We start from the raw sequence: 6077 nt of genomic DNA on the forward strand, positions 1-6077 counted from the left end.
TTACCCTTTTAAAAATTGCTTCATTTTTTTTTTTTTAGTATCATAAAGTTTTCACCACTTTGCCTATTTGGTGTATATGTGTATCAAAATTAAGGCAAAGTATCTGTACCTATAAAATAAAAAGTTACATTTTCTTTTTAGTCAAAGTCAAATATTAATTTCAGCTACACATTCACAACTACTACCTATTTATTAATCACTCGTTTCCTGGGACTCAATACCATTCTTCTAAAATGTAAAAGGTAAATAATATTTTTACTCAAACACTCCTAAATACACAATTATGGCCTTGGTAACTCATAGGCCTATGGAGGATAAAATTCAATGACAAATGCAAGTCCGCTGGAGAAGCAAGAAAGACAAACAAATTAGGATTTTCACAGGGGTAATCCTTTTTGCATGTAAGAGAAATCTATATATATATATATAAAGTACATATGGTTGGGTTTATGGAACCATGAGGTTGGTCTAAATCTTAATTTTTGTTGGCTCTGGGTCAATGTTCTAAACTTGGTTTTTGTGGTGCATTTCAATGTGAGTTATCTTGGCTGGAACTGATAGTTACGATGCATTTTTATATAGGAACTTAGGCACTGGAGCAGGATTCCTTTTGTTGAATTAAAGATCACATGGAAAGATGAAATTATGCCCTTGTTTGACACCCATTAATTTATTTTACTTTTTACTACATATTTTCAACCACACATTCACACAATGAATAGCATGTGTGTGTGTGTACACATACACATATCACTTCAACGTAAATATGTCGGGTGAGTTTAAGGATTTTGACCACATTTGTATCGGGATACTTATGGATCCCCCTTTTTATCAAGATAACTTGTGGATAATTTTTTTCTAAATTTTTTTGCACATTTCAAAAACCATTCTTGAGAACCCTAAGGGTAGGTCACTAGTTAGGCATTGGGTTTGCTCCCAATGGTCACCAATTTTAGTTCTCTCAAATCCACTAAGGTGAATACCCAGCTGCAAACTTCAAGATCTCGTGGGATTAGTCGAGGTGAGCGTAAATTGGCCCGGACACTCACGGTCATTAAAAAAAAAAGTTCCTGTGGTTTTCCTATGGTGTGTATTTTTATTTTTTTTGTGATGCTATCAAAAGATCTAGATTGCAGCGATTTTTAAAAAGTAAATGGGGGAACGTGCTCTAGTTTGATTGAAAATTGACAAGATTCTTGTGTAATGAAAATTTTCACTTGTTTCATATTTTGGAGAGTGGTCGAATACTATGGATTTGCAACTTTGGTATATTATGCCATATGTTATGCTTTGCGAATTACGTATTCCATTATGATGTCACTCTAGTGTGGTTCTAAAATTTTGATGGGGTACGTATCATAACCTTGGTTGTTCAATAACAAGTTGTCCTTACACATTATTATGAACATTATTAGATTAGATGGGGTAACAACTTTAATCATGCTTTACAAAGTGAGATTTAGTGCTAAATGCAAGTTCTCATGTCCCGTTCCTTAAGATTAAGAACTTGTGGTTCTCCCTCTTTCCTTTTTTAGTCTTTTTTTTTGTTTGCTTTTTAAGCATGGCCGTGCAAACCTGCCGCTTTTGCTTCCCATGGCTTGAGGTGAGATGAGTTCATGTTTATTTAAAAAAAAAATGGTTGAACCCCAACCTTGAGGGCCCATCCGCCCTGCCCCTAGAATTTTGTGAGGGAGGTAAATCGCGAAATGTGCCCCAACGAGCCAAGGAACAAAAGTTACATGTACACTACGCCTACAAAGAGTCAAATTCCATGTCTTAGAAATCAAACCCCCACATTGCAGCTGCCAGCAAGGCATGAAATAACCTCACTCCTGTTCTTTGTACCACTGGGCTATGCCCGAGGGGCGAGTTCATGTTTATCTAATCATGTGAATTATGGCTAAAGCTTGAGGTACAGTTAGTAAGTGTATTAAATTATATTAGCTAAGGGCTTTCGATGTGCAAGGTTATTAGGGTGTGTGCATTCATTTATATGGTCTGTTAACCTACCCCAAAAATTGATGATGTGCCATGCAAATTTCTTTTCATCTACCTTTTGAGCTACAGGCTCTGCTTCTGCTTTTCCATCCCAAGTCCCACATTTCTATATTCTTTAGTCGTCATCCTGTTGAATGCTACTTCTGCAAGTAAACATGTCTTTGCCTTTGTTACTAATGAGAGCCTCTCTGTTACCTTAAAGCTTCAATCAATGCTGCCAGGATCTAGCCTAGACCATAATAACGCCGTTAGTTACCATTTTGATAATTGATACAGAAATATAAACCTAATTAATCAATTGAGTAATCACCTGGCTTAACTTCCTACCCAGTTAGTAACCATAATCTAGGGCAAATTTGTAATAAAAAAATTTCAACTTTCAAGGCCTTATAAGGTACTCTGTACTCATCATTAACTACTTCATACAGTATCATCATTTACATCGTTATTAATATCCCAATTAATAATTTGTTCTAGATCTTGACAATGAGGTCAATGGAAAACAATATAATTAATTTGTGTAAAGGTTTAGCTTCTTCTTTTTTTTTATAACTCCGTTCTTTTTGTACTTGTATCCATGTCTTCTAGTCAAAATGTGTGCAAGGACTTGCAGGTGGGCCTTGTAGTATGGACTTCTTTTTCTTTCCAGGTCATAGAAGGGGGCCAGTGTGGAAGATGACTATTCCTCAGGCAAGGAGCGCTTCCTCTAGAGAATATGGAAGATGTCCGAATTTCCTACATTGTAATCAAGGATATAATATAGTAGAGATCTGGTGATAATGAATTATGAGATTTAGGGTTCTGATGATGGGAATCTTGTGGTAGCGCTGGAACCATACCTTTGACATGGGGATGGATTACTTTTCAATCTTTTCTGGCTTTAGTAAAGTTATGATTATTTATGTACCATCACTTTCGTCCCTTAGTTTTATGACTTTAATGCAATCCTCATCATACAAAAGTGGACACTTCGTTATCTTCTTTTTAGGGGGGCAAATTAACTAGATCATGTGTGTGTGTGTATTTAGCTGTAAGTTTATATGAATGGATTACTTTTGTGGCAATCTTTGTTGAGGATTGGTATGTAGGGGTTGGTTATTGCTCTCAGGACTTCGAGCTCGGTGAAGTTAGCATTATCAGTTATTATACAAGACTTGTCAACTGTTTTGTTTTAGCTTCAAAATTATTTGAACGTGTTCAACAGCGTTGGTATAAAATATTCATTCCTCAGAGCCTTTTCCTGCCACAAATTTCATACCTTTGTGTATTTTTATGTATGAAAATGAAAATTGACAATCTGTCTTTTTAGCGCAAGAGATGAGAATGGAGTTGCTTTGTGCATCAAAGAATTGAATGCTCCCAGCTTCCATCCATGAATGATTTCTAACTGGGTTGCTGATTCTTTTGAGAGGAAGGACGCGGAGAGAGATCTATTGACAAAGCTCTTGATTGGTTTTATGAAAACTCGAGATGGCAAGATCAACTCATCAAAGGGTATGCCTTCTCTGATTGTCATGAGATGGAAACTTAATTTGCACTTATAATTAATTCTCTGGTTTCACTTTTGTTCTGTTCTAACTTCACTTGGGCAGGTTTGAAGATGTTCTCACTACATTGGAGGATGCGGTAAACGATGTCCCTAGAGCAGCCGAGTTTCTTGGCCGCATCTTTGCCAAAGTCATAATGGAGAACGTCATTTCATTATCTGAAGTTGGGTGGTTGATCTCTGAAGGAGGGGAAGAGCAAGGACATCTGGTTGAAATAGGCCTTACAGCCGAAGTCCTTGGGACTATCTCGGAGACAATTAAATCAGAAAAGGGTGATTCTGTATTGACTCAGATCTGTTCAAGCTCAAATCTGCGGCTAGAAAACTTCATACCTCCTCCAGGTTCTAACAAATCTTGGAGACTAGATAAGTTTACTTAGCATATTGATGCTAATTGTATATGGTAGAAGAAATTCTTGACTAGTTTTTAGGTCACCGTTTATATTTTACAGATACATGTTTCGTTCTGGGTAGATGGGAATTCATATAGGGGGGTTATTTTGATGTTTCCATAATATTATTACCATTCAGAAAATTAATTGCAACTGCTAAAGGTTCAATTGAGCATCATCTCATCTCTTTACTTTTCGCAAGTTGTTGACATCATTTATGTATCGGTGGGGGAGGCAGACTCTGCAGTTCAATAATTAAGTGTAATTTATGTAGTTGGGATCTGAGGCCAAAGGGTTGGATGTGAAAGAACTCTCTAATTGCTCGCTATGGTCCTCAAGGCCTCAGAAATACCACTCTGTTTAGCTATAGAAAATGTTCGCAAAGTATGAACTTCTTGCAGAATTTTTGTACGAATTTTTAGAAATCGCGAACTCTATGATGTTAAATTTCTACTTCTTCCCCGAGCCAGTTTACATACATACTGTAACACTTGGAATGCTTCTACATCCCTGCGTTCTATCTTTGTGTGCGCGCGGACAAGTTTTGGCTGGCTTGTTCTCTCCATATTTTCTGAATTCTTCTCCCGGGTGAGACAGATCACGGATACTGGCAGGTAAAGATTGATCTAGGAAATATTGTGCCCGAAATATGCTTTCCTCAATTATTGGTTTTGTTGGTTAATGAATTTTAATCATCACAATAGGAAATTAATTTTCCTTTGAAGATTAAAATCATGTAAATAAGGATTTAATTGACCTTGAGATCATTGGATTATAAAATCCTCACATATATAGAAAGAGGAGATGATAACCTTTTTGAAGGAGCTATTAATGGCCTAGCCAATGCTTCCTCCCTTAGATCTTCTACCTTATTCTCCACTAGGTGTAATTCCTTTTTGGGGAATGTGAAAAGTGGCTAACCCTAATTCTCATTTAAAATATTCCAATAAAGTGCATATTTATAATGACCTATTAGGGTTTGGAAATTGCACAAATTTCCTTAGACTTTATTATAGTAGGCTAATTAAGTCACACACCTTTTATTGGAGCAAAGAGAGGGACCTAATTGGACTCACAAGACCCAAGCTCCAATAGATATTTTCAATTGGATCAACTCTTGACCAATTGAGATACATCTATTAATCCCGGCTTATTCTACCAAAAAATCGAGATTGCACTCTCGAGTCGAGTGATAGTTATAGAAGCAAATTCTGATCAAATAACAATATCCTCTTATTATTGTTCCACAAGTCAACCTTCATTTGACCGTCAATATGTTGAAACCGGAAAAATGACCGTTTTGCCCTTCAACATGTATTACCCTTTAAGTCTCATTTTCATACGGCAAATTTGTTGTGATCAAATCACAATGTAAAGTCCAACGATCTCATCATCGACCTACTGAGCTCAGATTCAATTTGCTTAGGAAAATACCTTAGAGTGACGATCGTCTCATCTCAATGATTAATGGATTCCAATATTGTAAGTATATGATCTCTAATTGTTTCCACCCGATTCCCAAAGCACCGAGATCAAGCTTCCATTTAAGACTTCACTTATTAGTAACTCAAAGAACTTGAACTAGCAATCAAAGGTACATTACTCACTCATGATTTAGGTGACCTGTTTGATAATCAAGTAGAGTCTCATTTCAAACAGTCACAAATGAGTCATCTACGCGGTCCCATTCAATGTGTATCGAAACATATTATTGTTCCTATTTCAAGATCTAGACAAATCTTAATAAGAACAATACAATCTTATCAACATAAAGCGTCCAACTTTATGAACCGATTATGAACGACATAATTTTGATCACATCACAAATTATGTCTTACTATACCCGATCCATCGAGTAAACAATTTGTGACATCCTATATGATCATGGAGCCTTAGACAATCACTTCAAATTATAACACGCAAATAAATGAACTTAAATTCATAATGTGATTTTATAGAACATTACTCGAAGAATAGGCATCAAACTAACAATCTCTCACTTGCCCTTCTTAGAGTATGTGTGACATATCAAGAATACTCATCCCCTTAAGATGTCCATCAAAAACCTTAGCTGGTAAGGTCTTAGTGAACGGATCCGCAAGATTATCCACTGATGCAATCTTACTAACCGTCACGTCTCA

General features: G+C 36.3%; 1 long non-coding RNA gene across 2 annotated transcripts; it reads left to right on the forward strand.

Annotated features, from left to right (window-relative positions):
- The first annotated feature begins 2571 nt into the window (after nt 1-2571).
- LOC111412770 lies at nt 2572-4133 on the forward strand. Of its 2 annotated transcripts, XR_002706093.1 has the most exons (3): nt 2572-3207; nt 3308-3492; nt 3591-4133. It is a non-coding gene; the product is annotated as an uncharacterized LOC111412770 (long non-coding RNA). The 2 variants fall into 2 exon arrangements; XR_002706092.1 differs by having other exon boundaries at nt 2578-3492.
- Nucleotides 4134-6077: the final 1944 nt, after the last annotated feature.

The sequence above is a fragment of the Olea europaea genome, chromosome 16, assembly GCF_002742605.1.
Source record: "Olea europaea var. sylvestris chromosome 16, O_europaea_v1, whole genome shotgun sequence".
Lineage (NCBI taxonomy): Eukaryota > Viridiplantae > Streptophyta > Magnoliopsida > Lamiales > Oleaceae > Olea > Olea europaea.